Source organism: Sus scrofa, chromosome 6, assembly GCF_054392235.1.
Source record: "Sus scrofa isolate SSC_HxYL_T2T_F1_AM1 chromosome 6, Sscrofa_HxYL_maternal_Yorkshire_Landrace_v2.0, whole genome shotgun sequence".
In the NCBI taxonomy this organism is placed as follows: domain Eukaryota; kingdom Metazoa; phylum Chordata; class Mammalia; order Artiodactyla; family Suidae; genus Sus; species Sus scrofa.
In genome coordinates, this window is record NC_139388.1 from 84,871,959 (window position 1) to 84,892,646 (window position 20,688).

General features: G+C 43.0%; 1 protein-coding gene and 1 long non-coding RNA gene across 12 annotated transcripts in view; one reads left to right on the plus strand and one right to left on the minus strand.

The window, feature by feature from the left end:
• LOC102165262 (uncharacterized) overlaps positions 1–4,168 on the minus strand; it is a 72,281-nt gene extending 68,113 nt beyond the window's left edge. Inside the window, exons 1-2 of one of the 2 annotated variants that reach the window (XR_002344935.2) lie at positions 2,792–4,168; positions 388–474 (exon numbers count right to left, since the gene is read on the minus strand). This is a non-coding gene — a long non-coding RNA (uncharacterized LOC102165262). The remainder of the gene's footprint in view (positions 1–387; positions 475–2,791) is intronic. The other variant, XR_014807241.1, reaches the window with a different exon arrangement.
• ZBTB40 (zinc finger and BTB domain containing 40) overlaps positions 2,908–20,688 on the plus strand; it is a 68,191-nt gene continuing 50,410 nt past the window's right edge. For 6 of the 10 annotated variants that reach the window (XR_014807237.1, XR_014807238.1, XM_021095498.2 and 3 more), the window contains exon 1: positions 2,908–3,061. The gene's annotated coding sequence lies outside the window, so the exon portion shown is untranslated. Of the gene's footprint in view, positions 3,062–3,923; positions 4,058–20,688 lie in introns of all 10 variants that reach the window. The other 4 variants (XR_014807239.1, XM_084963272.1, XM_084963274.1 and 1 more) reach the window with 1 other exon arrangement.

Genomic DNA, 20,688 nt, shown 5'->3' on the forward strand with positions numbered 1-20,688 from the left:
TGTTTCTCTTTTTAACTCTTTTCTTTGTATTTTTCTGTAATCTTTGAATTCTTTATAATGAATGCATATATTCTGTAAAAACCGCCCATCATTATTCTAGGGGAGAAAAGTGAAGGCCCCAGAGTCAGACTTTCTAGGTTCAACTCCAGTGCCACTGATTAATAACTGTGTGACCTTAAGCAAACTATTTTTTCTCCTGTATAGAAGGAGGTAATAGTGTTACCCACCTCATTCAGTGGTTACAGGGATAAATGAGATAATCTAGGTAGCGCTTGGCATGGTCCCTGGCAGAGAGTAAGAGTGAGATAAGTAATGACTTATTACTAGCAGCAGAAATGGTCCTGGCTGTGTTGTTTCCTAGTAGGGCAAGGAACATATTCTATTTACCTCAGTGTTCTTGGCATGTAGTAGTCACTCTGGAAACAGCTGGTAGTTTAGCTGAAGTCACCACAGGCATCGACCTGGGAACATTCTCTGTCAAGGTAGAAAAAAGAGTGAGAAGACCTCAAGCACCTTCCCCTTCAGGATCAAGAATGAGGTCCTTCTGGTGACTGGAAAGAACAAGTTATTTCTCCAAAATTCTTGAGACTCTCCTAAGAAATGAGGTACTTAGAGGGTCCACCATTGGTTTCTCTTTCCCTACATATTGGCCAGCCAGAAGTCAAGGTCACTGCTCTTCATCACCTTATGCTGTTCTTCGTGGACTGCAGGCAAGTTATTTACACAAGAGTTTCTAATAATGCAAAACCTCAAGTGAACAACTACAGGGAAGGTGCAGCTATTTTCTACTGACTGTGTGAGTGTGTTGGGGAATGGCATTCTTTGTTACATCAAAAACAATCCTTCAGAAGGAAAGAATCTCCTGTATTTTCTAAATGCTGTACAAAAAACACACATTCCTTTAAAAATATGAAATAAAAACTTAGAAAAACCATCTCTTTTTTTTTTTGCCACACCCAGGGCATGCAGAAGTTCCTGGGCCAGGGATGGAACCCACGCCACAGCAGTGATAACACCAGACCCTTAACCTGATTAGCAACCAGGTAACTCCCAATCCTTTACAACCATAATCCCAGGAATTCAGTGTAGCCACATTTTCCCTGCTTTCTCCTTCTTGTACCAATAGGATGCAGTGTCTCATTACCTTAAAGAAGGAGGAGAGGAGTTCCCATCGTGGCTCAGTGGTTAACGAATCCCAATAGGAACCATGACGTTGCGGATTCAAGCCATGGCCTTGCTCAGTGGGTAAAGGATCCTGCTTTGCCATGAGCAGTGGTGTAGGTCGCAGATGCGGCTCAGATTCCGTGTTGCTGTGGCTCTGGCGTAGGCGGGCAGCTACAGCTCTGATTAGACCCCTAGCCTGGGAACCTCCATATGCGTGGGAAGTAGCCCTAGAAAAGGCAAAAAGACAAAAAGACCAAAAAAAAAAAAAAAAAAAAAAGAAGGAGGAGAGATTGTGTCTGCACTTATTTCTGCTGTTTGAGAATGATAAGTCTCAAGCTGTCCGCAATCACATATAGTACATTAGCAATAATAGTGCTCTTTTAAAATCCGCTGATTGGACAAATATTTCTTGAGCACCTACTATACACCTACCAAGCACCATTCTATGTGTCTGTTTGTTAATTCTGGCAACCCTGTGTGGAGGGCTCCCACTAAAGGAGAACGCAGAGATGGCAGAAATGAGTGATTGGAGGACACAATAGCTATGGGTGTAACTCTAGTGACTACAAAAATGACTATCCCTTACAGCAAATCGGACTCTGAATGTGACAGTGACATGTGAGTACAATAGTGAAAGTGACTAATTGGGCAGTAATAAGGACAGCTGTGTACCAATAGGGGCCTACCAATAGGGGCTTGACTATGTGGCAGTGGCAGTAGCTGAGTGACAATGATGGTGAAAGCAACTGAAAGAGTGACAGCTGGGCACACATTACAATTGCTATATTGTACAGAACTGTTTGAAGTTTGTCGGTCACGGAAAGGGGTCCCATACTGGACGGTGACAGTAAAGAATGATGAAATGGATGTCAGTGACAATGCAAATGGTAGTTTGCCCAGTAGATTGAATTTGTGATTAAAATGGTGATAGAAGTCAGTCCGACAAGGAACATCTTTCAGAACGAATGAATACTGACACACTGGGGATGTAACCAAAGAGGGAACTCGGTCTCGTACTGACACAACTGGATTTGGGCGGCATAACTGAGTGATAGAAAAGCTGGCTGCGCGACAGTGACAGAGTGACACCGAGAGGTCAGTGGGCCCGCAGATGTGAATTAATTTGTCCCATACTCTCTGGATATGACTTCATCTGTTTGTGTGAAGGTGGCAAGAGGAGCTGCAAAGTGGAACTCACTGTGTGCCTCATTGTGTGTGACAGGAATGCCCAGCAAAAGGAAAGTTATGAACGTTTTCACTCCCAACGTGCTAAATGCTAAAATTGCGAGGAACGAGAGGCGGGATCAATATGCCTTCAAGACGCCACGATTGGTTCGCACCGATCTCTTAGCCAATTACGTCGGAGCCAAGCCTCTCCACCAATAAGAAGGCGTCTGGGGACGCGGCTCGGGTCGCGTCTCCGCCTTGCACGTGAACTTGTTTTGGAAAAACGGAAAGAAATCGTTTGTGCCTAATTCTCTGCCACTGTTTGAAATAAGATCTAACCTTTAGAGTTCTTCTGGCGAGGGATTGGTGGAAATCTACTAGAACTTTTCGAACAGAGTGTGGGGAGGGTAAAGCGTGGTTAAAGGTCAAAGGTCAGAGAAGGGGCTCGCAACCAGCTTACCCCAAAGTCCTAGCATTGGTGGACAGCGAGTGCGTGACGTAGGCCCCGCCCTGGGGACCCGCCCCCCAGCACGTGACCGTTGCGCGCGGGGCAGGCCGGGCCGTCCCCTCCCCGTTTATACCCGTTCTGCGCCGGCCTCAAAATGGCCGCCTTCTGGCGTATCTGGCGCTGTTGAATGGAGAAAGCTTTATTGTTCCCTTCGGGCAGGAGTGTTCGTGTCCTCTATGGCGCTGTCAATAAAGAACGGCAGTTTGAATCGGTGCTGAACAGGTAACCATAGAAACGGGGATGGGTCTCAGCACAGAGACCCCTTTTGCTGCTGAGCCCTGAGAGGCATGCCGAAAGAGGGGCGCGCCGAGACCCTTCCGCGAGGCAAACTTCGCTGCACTCTGCCGAGTCCCAGCCGCCTTACCCAGTCCCGGGACGTGGACCCCCGGGGCGGCCCCATCCCCGAGCGCAGGCTCTCGCGGGGAGAGGCCACGGGGTCCCGGCTGAGGTGCTTGGCCGGGCCTAGTTCCCGCTTGGGGCCTGCTCTCTGCCAGGGACCTGCCCACGCCCCTCCATCGCCTTCTACTTGGCGCGTTCAGAGGCCTTTCCTCGCAGCTGTTTCTTGCAATCTCACCCCTCTCCGTCGCCGCCAAGTCCCTGCGCCCGGTCTTGGCAAATCATGGCCTTGAGCCAAAATTGCCCCCCTCACTCCCCTCCCGTTTTTGTATGCTTGGAGCTAGGAAGGTTTTTACTTTTTTTTTTTTTTCTTAATGGTTGGGGAGAAGAATATTTCGCATAATTTGTGATTTACTTGAAATCAAATCCCGGTGTCCATAAATGAAGCTTTCTTGGAACCCAGCCGTGTTCATTGTTGATGTTTTGCCTGTGGCCGCTTTCCTGCTACAAGAGCGAAGTTGATGAGCTGTAACAGTATCGAATGGCTTTGACACCTTGATCCAGACAGCCGAAAATAGTTTTATCTGGCCTTTCTTGTATATGGGGGCTCCAGCTATAGGCACAAGTAGCCTGGGTCAGTGTTGTCCTCTGGTCCCTTCTCACTGTGTGGCAAACTCAAGTTAACAGTTGCCCTATAAACCCAGAGCTTTTTAGGTGACAAAACGTTGGCTTCCCTTATCTTTTCTAGTCTTGCTGATTTATTATTCAAAGTGGAATTGTTTCTCCTACGTTGAATAACGATAATACCATCCAACCAGCGACTACAGTAAGCCAGATGCTTGTTTACATTCACACGCGGCCTTTTTGTACCAGCAACTCTTTGTAAGTGCCCATGTGTATATTTTGCTAAAGGGGAGGAAGGCCGGATTCAGAGAGACTTAAGCTGTTTACTAGATTATAGGTCTGGCAAGTTGAGCTCTTCCCTGGGAGCCCGCTACCTGGGGACCCACGTCATATAGCGGGAACTTCTTTCAGATCTCTCAACCTGGGGCTTTTGGTTCTTCTTTGGAATCGAATCCAAATCTTTGTATGCATTGTGGAGATTTAATTACAACCTCAAAATGAAAATTTTCTCTGCTTGGCTAAATCATCAAACTTCTGCCATATCCCACTGTCTAATTTAGAGGTTGTTCTTTTATAGCAGTTGTTCCCAAATCTAACCATTCATCACTAGTTTAACATATTTTCAGAGCACTCCATGATTTTGCATTTTGTTAATCATTGCATGCATTTGGTTAATAATTCAGTATTCATCAAGCACCTACGGATATACTTGCAATGACTCAAATCTCTGGAAATACAGTGGTGAACAAAATCAACATGATCTCTGCCCTTCCGTGGGATTTAGATTTTATAGGGGCTTGGACAGGTAAACAATTTCGTATAGAGCTATCATAGCATCATAATAATATAATTAGTAGTTAATATTTATTGAGTGATTGCCAAGGACTGCCCTATGTGCTTCATTTCCATGGCCTATCATTTAATCCTCACACCAATGCTGCGACCTAAGTAGTAGTAATATTCCCATTTTAAAGATGAGGAAACAGATGTCCAGGGTTACATAGCTAATGCATAAAGGAGCTGGGATCCAATCCTAAACTGATCACACTCACCATCCTGTATTATTCCATCTGTTTATTATCTTTCCTGCTTTCCTCAAGAGCAGAGACCACGCCTTAACTGTTCTTGTATCAGCTGCTAGCCAGTGCCCACAACCTGGCATTTGGTAGATAGTAAATAAATGCAGGCTATTCATTGAGCAAATATTTGAGGGCCAGCTGTGTACCAGGAACACCTATGCTAGGCCCCGTGTTTACCAGGGTGGAACATGGCCTTAAAACCTAGGGTCTGGAGTTCCCATCATGACGCAGTGGTTAGCGAATCCGACTGGGAACCATGAGGTTGCGGGTTCGGTCCCTGCCCTTGCTCAGTGGGTTAAGGATTCGGCATTGCCATGAGCTGTGGTGTAGGTTGCAGACTCGGCTCGGATCCCGCGTTGCTGTGGCTCTGGCATAGGCCGGCGGCTACAGCTCTGATTAGACCCCTAGCCTGGGAACCTCCATATGCCGTGGGAGCAGCCCAAGAAATAGCAAAAAAAAAAAAAAAACACCTAGGGTCTAACACAGTAAGGATGTAACAGAATTATTCTAAATAGTGGCAACTGGATGAAGGAATAAAAACAAATAAATAAACAGTGCTGACCTGGGAGACCACCTTTTACCAGGATAGTCCCCAAAGGCCCCTCTGCTGGGTAGTTTAAGCCGAAACTTGTTAAGTGACTAGAATCCAGTCCAGCAGGAAGGGCAGAGGAAGAGAAGTGGGGAGGAAGAATTTTTCAGCGGGTTCAGAGTCTGTGAGATGTCAAGACCTTGGGGGGTGATGGACCTGAACGAAGCTGGTAATTGTACTGTGGTTCACAGTCCTGGTCCTGTAACCAACTGTACCACTGATAGGGCTGCTGCTCTCAGGTCAGTTACAGATTATTGTCTAATCTGTCAAGTATGGAAAATAGTACCTTGTCAAAGGATTGGCATGTGTTTTCTTGTTGTTACACATATTGCTGAATTCCAGTTGGAGAAAATGACACCAAATTTGGCCCTAAATGGAAACTTAGTAAGTGTTAAATAATAACAAAAATTCAGAAGTATGTTACAGATGAATTTGATGGTGTGTGTATATGTGTGTGTTTCTGTCTTTAGGGGGAGAACAGATCTTATTTTTTCCTTAAATGTTTTTCTTAAGGGAGGAACTTTTCCAAAGGCGATTTAATTTTTTAAACAAAACTATACAATTGCCTATGCAGAGCATTTGTCGTCATCATAGTGTTTTAAGCTTGAAACTGTGTTCCTTCATTCTAAGAAAATGATAGGCTTGGGAGTTCCCGTCGTGGCTCAGTGGTTAACGAATCCGACTAGGAACCATGAGGTTGTGAGTTCGATCCCTGGCCTCGCTCAGTGGGTTAAGGATCTGGCATTGCCGTGAGCTGTGGTGTAGGTCGCAGACGCCGCTCGGATCCCACATTGCTGTGGCTGTGGTGGAGGCTGGCAGCTACAGCTCTGATTCGACCCCTAGCCTGGGAACCTCCATATGCCGCGGGAAGACAAAAAATTAAAAAAAAAAAAAGAAAATTATAGGCTTTTTTCTAAGTGGTAGTGCTTTTAGAATTTGTTTGCAAACAGTTTGGGGTTTCCTTGAAAAGTTTTCAAAGTAATGTTGCATACTTTAAGCAGAACATTGAATGCTTTTAAGGCAGGCGGCAGGCTTTTTGAATAGGTAAACATAAGATAATGTCTGGGCTCGTGACCATGAAAAATTACAGAGGCAGCAATAAAGCGAGTGAACTGTATGGGAAGATCAGCAGTGTCAGTTTTTGCTTTAAACTGTATCCGATAACCATACTGCCCGTGTCATTGGAAGTTGTCATCCAGCTGAGCAAATGGAGCGAGGCACCAGGCAGAGAGTGGCATGTTAATGCAGTGTAAACCAACACACCCTGAATTAAATTGCTATTTTAGGGTTGGGTGGGATCTTCACATTTAAAATATTGCCGTTTTACTCTGTGATTTGGGTCTTTTCGGTTCCAGTAAAGAGTAGGTGGTAACACTAGCTTTGAAGGATAATATAAAACTGCAGGAAGAGCCAGGGCATACCAATTTGTTTTTCAATCTATTTTATTTCAGCTCAAAGCATCGTTGCCGCTAGGCAGTGCAAGGAAACAAGCCACATGTTGGCAATACTCACCTGCTTTTGGAAATTGAGGAAGACTGAGTCTGACCAAAATATGGCTTGTTTCTTGGACTATCTGTCTGCAAAGATGCGTTGAACTGAAATAAAATAGATTGGAAAACAAATTGGTATGCCCTGTTGCCTCATACTGAGTATTTACATTCCCCTTCTGGAGTACTGCCGGTACCCACACCCTGGGGGAGGCGGTGACCCTTGAGCCTCTTTCAGCTCTTCAAGAGAGTGAGCTCTTTGATTTTCTCAAGGAAATTGAATTGGGATATATGGTTTTCTGGATCTCCAATAGCCTGCCTTCTAAAGCCATCATCTTGATAATGTGGAGAAAGCAAGCTGTAACCACAGAGGAAAGAATTAAATATTAAGGGCATTTAGATTCAGAGATGAGATTGTCACTTTCTTTAAGTCACGCAGAGGATGCAGTATTTCATTTACAAAAAGCATGCAGTTTTAAGACTCCCACAGTAAGGAAAGAAAGCTCTCTTTCCTTACATTTCTCTAATGTTGTTATTTAACTCCATATCCTCAAAATCATGACATCAAGTATTTCATTTCCATAGACAGAATGAATATCACTATCACTGATCCACATCAGTTTGTTAGTCTGGGTAAATGGTCAGGTTTCAAGGGATCCACAAATCCTTTGACTTTACCAGCAGATTTTTGTGAATGCCATTTTTTCTGGGAAGAGAGCCTATCACCGGCATACCTCAGAGATACTGTGGGTCAGTTCCAGACCGCTTCAATAAGCTGAATATCGCCAAACAGTTTGGCTTCCCCATGCATGTAAAAGTTATTTTCACACTATATGCATTTATTAAGTGTGCAGTGGCGTTATGTCTAAAAAAACCCCCAATGTACATATATTAATTAGAAAATACTTTATTGCTAAAAAATGCTCACCACCATCTGACAACGCAAGGTTTTGTCAACTCTTCATTATGTAAAAACAGCACTGTCTTTGAAGCACAACAAAATGAGATGTGCTTGTACTTTATTCAGATCTCAGAGGAGTTCTTGACCCCTCAAAAGGTACACAGCCAAAAATGATCTTAGAACACTGCTGAACCAAAGTAGTAAGACGAGTCCCCCTAAAACTAGTACCTTCTCTTGCTCTGGGACCTTGACCTCAAAGATGTAAAAGTATCTTTTCCAGCTTTGTTTCCTGTCTAAACTGGTCAAACATAGTTGACTGTGTATGATATATAATATAGGCGTTTACCCAGTGAGGTGCCTTAGAGATCATTGTCATTATTTTACATGAGACTGGAGGATGGAGATGTGTTGTCTTGACAACCTTGTTAGCAGATAACATGTTGGTTTCTTCCTACAGGTGAAAGGGAGAGTAGTAGAAGCCAGTACTTGGGCTCTAGGCATCAGCTTTTTGCAGATGGAGTCAGTTCCTCAGAGTTAGGAAAGTAGGGCTAAAAGGGAGCGAGGAGAAAAGGGGTAGATTCAGGGGGACAAAGGCAGGAGGAGAGGATGCCCCCCCCCCCATAAAACAACCTCCTTATCTGCGACAGTAGAGCTGCTATTTTGGGAAACCAAACTTATCTCAGAATGTATCTAATATTAGGACCTTTGAAAAAGTCAATTCTTAGATGTAATTTCTGGTTTATTAGTACCTGAAGCGGGGGGTGGGGGGGACGGTGGAGGTGGAAATATCTCTTAAATCTTTGTTAGGATATTTTGTAAAAATGGGACCTCAGGAGAAAACTGCTCAGGCCAGCGTTTGGCCCCTGTATCATTTACCAATTGGTTGTTTATATTTAAACATCAGAGATTTCACTCCTCTCTGACCGCTGAATGTGTTTCTGTGAGTGACCTCTGTTAGAAGCTCTAGAATCTGGTTCTGGGACGTACAGTAGAGGATGTTTTAGGAAGGAAAGGGCCAGGGAAGGTTGAGGGAGATTAGAAACAAAGGCTTACATGTATAAATTATAGCTTTCGAGGCTCCAAATACTGGTTACTTGACTTTAAAAAAAAGTGAACAGTATATGATTCTATTTCTGAGAGAAAGTTTTACAAGTAATCTAACCCTCCGTTTTCATCTGTTTCTCAGCTTTCTAGGACTGTGGCCTGACGGCTGGGTCTTCCTTCTTGACTCCCTTAGCCCCTTGCCCCCACGAGGGGTTCTGGCAGCAGTGAACTTGCCGCTTTTCTTACATCTGGTACTCTTCTTGGGTTCCTGTCAGCACCACAGTGTTGCCAGAGGCTGAAACCTGGGGGTCAGCCAATGTCCGTCCCCTTCTCTGAACTCTCCACCCCTTTCCACCTCCCACCTGTAGATGGTACACATCTGTTTAGACTGCAAACCTGTGATGTCCTCTTTCTCTTTTGGTTAAAGCTGCTATGATCTCTTATCTTGGATTACTGCAGCAGTCTAGATGGCCAGCCAGCTTTCCAGCTTTGTTGCTGTGCAATCTCTTTTGTACACTGTTGCCAGTGATCTTCATAAAGCACAGATCTGAATATGTCACTCTCCATACTAAAACTCCGGGACGGCTCGCCTGCCCTCAGGATAGTGCAGTTCCCTGGCATGGCCGAGGCTGCCCTCAAGCCCTGACTGTGCCTGTCTCCATCCTCAACTCTAAGCACTCGCTCAACTCCCCTCTCACCCTTCTGCTTGAGTACCAGTCATTAACACTCAGGGCGCCACAAGAAACTTCACCCTTCCTGGACCGGGGGGCCACGCTCTGGGGCTTTCAGGCTGATCTTTTTCTCTGGATTTTATTTTATTATTATTTTTTTTTTTTGGTCTTTTTGCCATTTCTTGGGCCGCTCCCGCGGCATATGGAGGTTCCCAGGCTAGGGGTCTAATCGGAGCTGTAGCCACCGGCCTACGCCAGAGCCACAGCAACGCGGGATCTGAGCCGCGTCTGCAACCTACACCACAGCTCACAGCAATGCCGGATCCTTAACCCACTGAGCAAGGGCAGGGATGGAACCCACAACCTCATGGTTCCTAGTCGGATTCGTTAACCACTGTGCCACGATGGGAACTCCTGGATTTTTCTGGTTGTACTTTTAACCAGACAAGTAGAAATGCTGTTATCTGTACTGACAGTTAGGTTACTGAATGCTGTTTTAGTTTTCTATGTGGTTCCTTTTGTCCTTAGACCATACGCTGTTTGAGTATAGTCAAACACTGTCCTAAAGTCATTTGATGTAATTATTTTCTCTATGTGGTTATGCCACCAACTTGATACATAGACTCATTTGTTTTAAAATTTAAGAATTGCTTTTAAAAATCTAATTTTGGGAGTTCCTGTCGTGGCTCAGCAGAAACGAATCTGACTGGCATCCATCAGGATGCAGGTTCCATCCCTGGCCTTGCTCAGTGGGTTAAGGATCCAGCATTGCTGTGAGTTGTAGTGTAGTTTGCAGATGCAGCTTGGATCCTGTGTTGCTGTGGCTGTGGCGTAGCTCCAATTTGACCCTAGCCTGGAACCTCCATAGGCCATGGGTGTGGCCCTAAAATGACCCCCCCAAATTTTTTTTAATTTTGTTTTTTAACTATGAAAAGCATTTGCTTGGTTCCAGAATCAAAACTCTATAACAGGTACATTCACATTGTATTTCATGCCTTGCCCCTCTTTGTTTCTCTTCAGTCTTGCCGCCAAGAGTTCTGGGGGATTGTCAGTCTTTAGGTAAGAAATAATATTTCAGTATAATTTAAATTTGTTTTCTCCTTTTATGAGATACAGAATATCTGCTCAATGTCTGCGGTATAAGTTACAAAAATATTTTTTCCAATTTGTCACAAGCCTTGCTTTACATATGTTGTGTTATTGCTGTACAGAAGTTTTGCATCTTTATATAGTCATACTTAACAGTTTCACAGTGTATTACTTGATATTCTGAGTCAGAGTTGGGAAGTTTGCCTCACTCTTCATTTGTGAGGAATTCATTAATGTTTTCTTCTAGTACATATATGGTTTCCCTTTTTTTTAACATCTAAAACTCCAGTCCATTTGCAGTTTATCTTGGCATTTCATTTGAGGAAGGATCCAATTTTATCTTTTTTCCAATGGCCAGCCAGGTATCCCAACACTATTTATTAAAAGCTCTTAACTTTTCTTCACTAATTTCAGATGTTGTCTTTAGCAGATACTAAACTCCTGTGTGTATTTGGGTCTTGTACTGTATTTTCTGTTTTGTTCTCTTGGTTTGATTGTCAGTTCATTTGCCATTAAAAAACTATTTTAATTTTAGAGGCTTTGTAATTTGTTTTAATATCTGGAAGGGCTATTTTTTTCATATTGCTCCTTTTCAGCGTTTTCCTGGTGGGTTTGCTAGTTTATTCTGCCATAGGAGCTTTATAACAAATTTGTCTAATTTCTGGATGAAACAACTTGATGATATTTTTATTGAGATTATGTTAAATTTGTAAATTAGCTTAGGGAGAACTGACATCTTTATTATATTTACTCTTTCTATCCATGATCAAAGATCACAATATCTTTCCAATTGCTCAAGGCTTCTTTTGTGATATTTTTTAGGAGTATTTTATGTTTTCTTTATATAAATTTTGTTTGCTTCTTGCTTGGTGTGTTAGACTTTCATTCTTTTTGTAAAACAAAACAAAACAAAAAAAAGAATAATTCCTTTAAGAAGCCCTCTGGACCTTCTCAGAAAAGTTATATATACCCACATACTCAAAAATTGTTGTGGATCATTTCTGATGGTTCATAGATACCCTCTTCCAAAAGCCCATCCCATTATGTTATCTCCTCAGTATCTCCCATTCTCAGTACCTAGCTCTGTGTCCTACGTATATAGGCAGTCAGTACACCTTTGTTGAATGAGTAAAGGACTAAGCAGAAGGAGAGTGAGTGAGAGTGAGAAGCCCGTAAGACTTATATTGAGGAAGGTTTTCCTTGTCAGGTGTCCGATATTCCTAAATCTGCAGGCTGTGGCCTTATTCACTGGCTCACAGCATTTTGTTCTCCTCCTTATTCCTATCCCAGAACTTAAAAAGTACCACGTTGATAATGATAGTTACCATTTATGGAACACCTAAAAAGGGCCAGGCACTGTACAAGGTATCTCACATAATTATTTCTTGTAATCTTCACAGCAGCTAAGCAATAGGTACTGTTATCCCCACTTAAAAGTTATTATGGAAATTTCAAATGTAAAAATGAGAATAGCTCCCATATACCTGTTCAGTCCATTTTTAAACTCCACCTGGCCAGGGAAAAGCAGAGAAAGGGGAGACGGCCCAGCTACTCATCTAAACTCCACCTGCTAGTGGTATTATATTGGTCTTCCCGCCTAATTCACATTGCGTATATATCCCTCACTTCTACTGTTTGCAAACCGTAAGCCCTCCTAGCTCGCCCTCTTCACTCCTCCTCTTATGTCCTCTGCTTTGGCTTTGCTTTCTCTTTGTCTAGTTTTATTCATACAGTCTGATATTAGTTCATTTTTAAAGGCCTGTCACTGTTTTGAGTACCCATATCCTAGCATGATGTTGGGAACATAGTAAGAACTTAAAAATTTAAATAACTGTGAAACTTGCTGCTCTTATTCATTTAACTCCTAGGTTTGGTGAGGTACTCCAACTTTTGAAAGATGCTCAGGAGACCTGGCAGTCATTAAATTTGACCACCTAGACACAAGCTGCTCTTCCAGCTGACACTCTGCTGTCAACTGCCCTCAGTTCCAGTCAGTTTCAAACCAGAAGGAGACTCTCTAAGGTCAAGGTCCTAGACAGCAGAATAATTGGCCCCTAGAGTTCTGGATTTTTTTTTTCCTGGGCAGCAAAATGTGGAGGATGAAATTTTCCATGTCTTCCTTTGAACATTTTTGAGCAAATGCTATGGAATCCCATAGGCTCTTTCCAAAAATTAAAGGCAATAGAGAAATTATCCTCGTTTGCATTTTTCTGTGTGTTAGCTCCTTGAGTTAACCCTCTTGTCACACTCCCTGGTGATGAACAAGAGAAAGATAGAGATGAAAATAATTCCCACTTCTTCGAAGACAGGAGAAAAAGCTCACAGCACTGAGAGGGGAGGAGAATGGAGTTCATTTAGCAAGTGTACACAGAGGTGTCCTGAAGGCTGGCGATCCAGGTAGAGTAATCCGACAGTCTTGCAGGAAGTTGGGGCTCCATAGTCTCTTCAGCGCTTCTGTTGCTTAACCACAAAAGGTAGAAGATAGGAAAGATTTTTAGGTTGAACGTGGTCTCTTCTTCCCAGCTCTACCATAAATTCCTTGAGTGCAGAGAGTAAGCTGAATTTCTTCTCTGTGTAGTTCCCAGCCAATTAAGGGCATTTGGCTGAGCTCAGGAAAGATCTGCTGGACAGACAGACAAGCAGACATTTTCCACGGACTAGGTCGGGAATGGGTCTTAGTGCTGCAGTTGGGCGGCATGGGCTCCACATCCCCCAGTGGCACTGTTACCAGCTGCATGGCCTTGGACAAGTCAGGGGGCCAGAGTAATGTGTGAACACTCTCACGGAGCAGGAATAAGGCTTTAAATAAGGGTCATCTGTTCTTCCTTAAAATCCATTTCATTTCCTGCGTATCTTTGGACTGCCTCTGAAGAGAGAAGTTTCCAGCAAAGTAGGAGAAAGACTCAAGGATCAAGAGCTTCACTGCTTTATAAATTCTCAAGCTTGGGCAGTCTCCAGTGGTAAAGGTTCCAGCTCCAGAGTCAGACAGCGTGGGTTCATTTACCGACTCTGTCGCTCACTGGCTTTGTGATTTGGGGCAAGTCATTTAATCTCTCTAGGTTTCCACTTTTCTCAGTTAAAAGTGGAGTTAATAATAGTAACTGTCTCATAGGTTTTGCAAAAATTATATAAGGCCACCCATGCAAAATGCTTGTCACAGTGCCTGGGATATAAAAAATCTTCATAAAACGTTAGCTCCCATTGTTAGGTCACTGCCTTAACCCTTCCAAACTACGTCTTTCTTTTCTCCCTTTCCATACCATGTTCCTCATTGCTTTCCACTTAAAAAAATATATATCTGAGTCACAGGTAACAGAAGAGTCTGATTTCTGTCATTAGTGAACTGGAAAATCTTAAAAGACTTTTCAGAGCCCCTGTTTCCTCATCTACAAATGAGGGAAGGGGAACAGGTAATTTCAGAAGTTCGTTGTAGCTCCTGTTAATTTTCAGTGAGTTAAGGCTTTGTGTGAACTCTCTCAGATTATAGTTCAGCACGCTGTTACAAGAGATCTAACCCTCTCCCTGTCCTAGGCGACTCAGCTGTGAAACTAACAGTGAGATTTCTATACATTCTTTTTTTAAAATCATGTAGTATTTGACATGTATAGAAGATACGTATGTAGCTTATATAAGTGATGAGGCAGAGTGATTAAAAACATGTGCACCTGTGAATTGGCCACACAATCAAAGACTGTAAAAACAAATATTTTGGCAGGTGTATTTTTATGTTTCCTTTTAATATTTATTGAATGTTAACAGTGTTATAGGAAAAACCCTTTATGTATATTGACTCATTAACACTTATAGCTACCCCATGAGGTAAGACTCATATTATCTCCCATTTTATATACGAGGAAACTGAGGCCCAAAGAGTTATTAAGCAACATGCCTGAAGTCATGTAGCTGGTAAGAGGGGCAGAGCTGCGAGTCACTCCTTGGGCAGGACGTCTGTCTCTTCAGCCTGTGCCCCAGACCTTTCCTGCTAAGCACACAGCCTCTGGAGTCACAGGGCCTGTCTTGATATTCTTAGTTGCCTGAGCTCTTTGCTTTTACATAAGATGGGTACCTTTGAATTTGAAATTTGCTACTCTGTGGTCCAGATTTGTTCCCTCTTGAAGAAAAGTATATTCTCATAATCAGATTGGCGAAAACTCAGAGCTCATCCACATCTTCAGGTCATGGCAAAAGTGCAGTGACAAAGCCAAAGGGTCTTTTGTCACACCCAAGAGGTTGGATGTGAAAGCCTTGAAGTGATGATTGCTTGTTGAGACTCTTGACTGCAGGGTGGAAGAAGAGTCGGCGTTATTTGTAATGCAGTCATGATCCCCAGTCACTCGTTAGATGAGTGTGTTGCTCAGATTTTGCAGTTTGGCTGGTGAAGAGTCATCTTGGATGAACTACTGGATCAGAGCAGCGCGGCCCAGAAAGGCAGGGGAAGGGCAGATAAGTCTCTCAAAGGCTCCTTCCATTATAACAGCCTTGGAAAATCACTTGTTTCAATGAATTAGTCAAAAGATAAGAGGACACAAGCAGTTTGTTACACAGAACATTTTGATGTTTTGCTGCATTGTATTTTATAGAGCGCCTCAAAAGAAGTTTCCTTAGAGATCGAGAGAGTCTGGAAAAAGAAATTAGTTGCATGTAATGGTTGTTATAGGCTTATAAAGAATCAGATGCTAGCTGCTGGTTTTTTGGTTTTTTTTTTTTTTTTTTTTTTTTTTTTTTTTTGCTTTTTAGGGCCGCACCCGTGGCATATGGAAGTTCCCAGGCTAAGGGTTGAATTGGAGCCACAGCTGCCAGCCTACACCACAGCCACAGCAATGCCAGATCCAAGCCATGTCTCCAACCTACGCCACAGCTCATGGCAATGCTGGATCTTTAACCCATTGAGCGAGGCCAGGGATCAAACTTGCATTCTCATGGATCCTCCTTGGGTTCGTTAACCACGGAGCCATGAAGGGCGCTCCTGCTAGCTACCAATTTTGAGATGTGAAAAACGACCTTACTTTCTAGTGGTCGTTGATCCGCTGTGTCTCTGCCTCCTTGGGCGTATGGTGGTGAGGCGGTGGTAGTGATGATGGTGATGCAGGTGCTGGCAGCTAATTAATTTACTGAGCCCTTGCTGTGTCCCCAGCATGAAGGGCTGGTGCTCCTTTAATCTTCCAACAACCCAGTGAGAGAGGGAATATTATTACCCCTATTTTGTGGATGAGGAAACCATGCCCCATGGAGTTTAGGTGATTTTCTAAAGATCACACAGTTTGTAATCGGGCATTCACCCTTTATACCCAGTTAGTCTGGCTCCAGCTCCAGCCTTTAACCACTGAGCTACACTGCTGCTCCTGACCTCTCTCCCAGAAAGTGTGCCGTTGAACAGCACTGTGTAATTTAAAGAGCATATGGATAGCTCTTCCTTTTCCCAGTCCACGAACTTGGGTTCAGACCCCACCCTAGACTTATGTAAATTCCTTGTGGGCAGTGATTAATTATATCTTACTCAATTTTGCTTGGTGCACAGTAGGAGCTCAAAGAATGTCTAATGATTGTATGGTATGTTGGAAATGATACTAGCTTTGAAGCCAGACAAACCTACTTGGGTTTTTTTAATCTGCAGCTTATGAAAATAATATGTTTACCATAGAAAAATTTGAAATGTGCGAAGAAAGTAAATCCCCCTTAGTGACACTACCTAGGGATAACCTCTGTTAGCATTTTAATGTATTTTCTGTCTTAATGCAAATGTATATATACATGTACATATGTTTTTAAACCAAGTTGGAATTGTATCTACAGTTGCATGTTGTTTTTTTCCACTTAGCGTATTGAGAGCATTTCGCTGTTATTAAAAATCTTCAAGAGCCTAATTTTCAAAATTTATTTAGATATAATTCACATACCATACATAAAATTTACTGCTTTCAAGTATACAATTCAAAGTCTGTGTAACTATCACCACTTTCTAATTCTAGATCATTTTCATAAAAAAAACAAAAAACAAAAAAACAAGCCCATACCTGTTAGCATTCACTTCCCAGTCCCTTCTCCTCTCAGCCTCCAGCAGTCACTAATCTACTTTCTGTCCCTATGGGTTTGCCTATTCTGGACATTTTACATAAAATGGAGACATACCCTATGTGGCCTTTTGTGTCTGCCTTCTTTGCATAATGGGTTTTTTTTTTTTTTGCATAATGTTTTTAAGGTTCATCCATGTCATAGCATTGTCAGTATTCCATTCCTTTTTATGGCTGAATAATATTCCATTGTAGGGATGTGAACTATTTTGTTTGTCCATTTATCAGCTGGTGGATACTTGAGTTGCTTCCACCTTTTGGCTATCATGTGTACTGCTGCAGTGAATATTAGTATACACGTTTTTGTGTAGACATAGGTTTTCATTTCTCTTGGGTATGTACTAGGAGTGGAATTCCTGGGTCATATGGTAACTCTGTTTTTAATTTTTTTTTTTGAAGAATTGCCAAACTTTTTCACATTGGTAGCACCATTTTAGATTCCTACAACAATGTAGAAGCTTTTCAGTTTCTCCACATCCTCAGCAACGCTTGTATTTTCTGTTTGTTTTATTATAGCATCCTATGAGATAGGGAGTGATACCTCATTGTGATTTTGATCTGTGGTTCCCTGATAACTGCTGAAGTTGAACATCTTTTTATGTGCTTATTTGCCATTTTGTGTATCTTCTTTGGAGAGATCTCTATACAAATCAAAGACAAAACTGAGTTCAACTGTATCAAAACCAAGGCTGGAGCCACAGAAGGCTCCGTGAACTCAGTGTTGGAAAGGACAAAACAGAATGTCAGTTGGCGTGTCTATGAAGTGTACATTGGCCCTCAGACTCCCCTGCCTAGTCTGGGGCCAGGCATTTACTTCCATGGCAAAAACCAATGCACCAACCTATCAGTGAATGTTGAGAAATGCATTCTGTGATTCCTAAAAGGCTTTGTGATTGTACTTGAATTTGCTGCTTGAATTTTTTCACAGATGACTGCAAAGAATAGTCTTATTTCACTGATAAATGACTGAATAAATTGACTTTCTGGGAGTTCCCGTGGTGGCTCAGCAGTAACAAACCCGACTAGTATCCATGTGAATGCAGGTTTGATCCCTGGCTTCGCTCAGTGGGTTAAGGATCCAGTGTTGCTGTGAGCTGTGGTGTAGGCCTGCAGTTGCAGCTCCTGATTCAACCCCCAGCCTGGGAATTTCCATTTGCTGCAGGTGCAACCCTAAAAACACACCAAAAAAATTGACTTTTTATTTATATTTCTTCTCTTATAAGTTTAGACAGTGTTATCCAAATTCCCCAAGTCTGATTAACTCTGAAATTTTTACAGGATAGGGTGTTTGTATCTGTAAGGTTGATAACCACACTAAACCTTTGGTAAATTAAGTTCAAGCCATCAAGGGAAATCTCTTGCCAGCCAGCCAGCTGGCCTGTTCCAACAGCACTTTTCCCAGGAACACCTTTCCATCTATCTTTTAGCAGAGACTGGCAAAAGATAAGGCACCTCAAATGCAGGTGGTCCTGTCAGGCCATCCAGCCACAGATCTCTGTCTGTGAGAGGGGTTGAGGGGTAACAGCATTGAGCCCGGAAATCCTCTCGAGACTAAAGTAGTAATTAAGAACAGGGAGCCAGGTAGGTTTGTATTTGAGCTCTGCTCAAACCTAGAGCTGTGTGGTCCTGGCAAGTTGCATAACCTTGTTGGATATCTTGTTTCCTCATCTGTGTATTAGGGATAATAATAGCATCTACCTCATCGGGATGTTAGGGGAATTAAATGGGAAAGAGTCTGGACGTCATTGTCATCGTAGAACAGTTGATGACCTTGCCAAAGGCTTTCAAGAGTTTCAAGGATAGGGAAAAGAGTGGAGACAGTGGATTAGGCAAAAAAGATGTTTTAATCACCTCCTCTTTACCCCATTAGGAGGGAGGGATTCTTACCTTGGGATTGTGGGGATGGCTGAGCACACAACAGCAGGCACTGGCAGATGAGACTGACAGCAGTTTATAAGTCACGTATATTCAAGAACCTCAGAGGAGGACACCACACACGTACTCAGGAGCAGAGGGAGTAGGCTCATAGTATCGAGAAGGTGGGTGCCTTCTGGTTTATGCCAGAGGAGGTGATTGACTTGTTTGGGTAGTGTGGGGGCTGGCAGAGAACTGAAACCCACTACCTAGGAATGAACAGGAGTAGTACCTGGCCCCTCTGGTAAGGAGGATTATTTTGCTAGGGGACCTCATCCATGAGAGCAGAGTAGGTGGAGGAATTTGTGGTTAGGCCACTTGAAGCCCTCCTGATTTCATCAGTGTCAAGGCAGCACATACTCTAGACTCTGTACCACAAAGGAAAATAGAGGTCTTGGAATGCTGTTTAAAACAGCTTTCAGGGAACCTGGGTAGAAGGCTGGAGAAGGCAAGCAGAGTCGTCTGATTCTGTGGGGGGAAGACAGACGGGCATGGTGGTTCGAATGGAAATGACACAGTAGGTCATATATAGGGTCATGAGCTCAGATCTCTTCCCTCTGTCCAGTTCAGCATACATTTATTGATTGGCTGTACCGTCCTAGGACTTGCCAAGGCTTAACCAGGTTCGGTTGACCATTTCACTCTAGATCAGGAGCAATCTGACCTCCATTTACTTTGGCAGCAGCCAGGGAGGCTTGTCCAGCCCTGTCATTCTAAAGGAGTTTGGGTTGGTACCAGGTCACAGAGCTTTTCACCGAAGGCCTGTTTATTAGAATCCTCCTTATTTTTTAGGTTTTATTCCCAGAGCTATGCTGGAGTTGATTTTTCTGATGGGAGCAAGGACAGGTGTAAAAGGGAAGGTTTTGAGGATGACTTGAGACTTTTTTTAGAGGTGAAGCATTGCTTAAAATGTATTTGATAATAATTAGCTGTGAAGAAAATGTGGTTTGAGAACAGACAACGTTGTACCGTGCTTTTCTATTTAGAGAGAGGGTTCCTTGGATCAATAGCATCTGAACCAAGAGCTTAATAGAAATGCAGAACTCAGCTTTTACCTCAGACCTTCTGGATCACAGTCTTCTTTGACAAGATCCCTTATGCAGGTTAAAGTCTGAGAAACTGTTCTAGCGGATAGAAGGACATGAGCTTTAAAAGGCTCAGCCAGACTGGATTAAAATCTCAGTTCCTCAACTGACTTGCTCTGTGATCTTGGACCTATTCCCGACCTTCTCCACTATTTGGATTTATTTGTAAATCCGGTTTAACTATCTTGCTGGGTTATTAGTCTTAAAAGATGTAGCATATAAAAAGTGCTTAGAAACATAGTAAGGTACTTTATTAGTAGCGCTTATTTGTGTTAGATGATAAATATTGTTCTTCTATAACTTGATATAATATGAAAAGCCGAGAGCAGGATGTCATTAGGACTAGCTCTATTCATGAGATATGAATTGGTAATTGAGAAAAATATGGTCTCCTGAGCCGATGGGCCAGTGGATGTGGTTGGTTCACTAACCAGTTTCCCTCGGGGAGAGACTGTAAGTGTCCTTGTAGAGCAAGAGCTGGCAGCTCTCCTTCGTAATGTCCACTGAGCTCTTGGAAGGGAGAAGTATCTGCAGAAGTGGTAGCTAAGTCTTGGCATTCAGTGGGGCCTTCATGTTATAGAGAAAAGAACTATGGCTTGAGAATTAAGACGTGGGCTCAGTTATTAGCTCTGTGGCCTTTACCAAGCCATTTAACATCTCTGAGAATTAGTCTTGCTCTGTAAAACAAAGGTAAATGGAATGCTGAGGTGTAAATCCCAATACATAACAAGGTAGTAGCATCCCTATGTGATATGTTGCTTAGAGCTCACTGGACAGCCTCCCAAATCCCCAGAGGTGCATCTTAGGCCTGATTCAGCTGCTTTGGCATCTTCAGTGCTGGAATTCTTCAGAGCTGTTCTGGCTACCTGGATTTCCCAATGACCAGAAGGTACCTTAAGAAAGCATACAAGCCGTCCAGGTTTTGCTGCATGCACATCTCAAAGACTGGAACAGTAGTA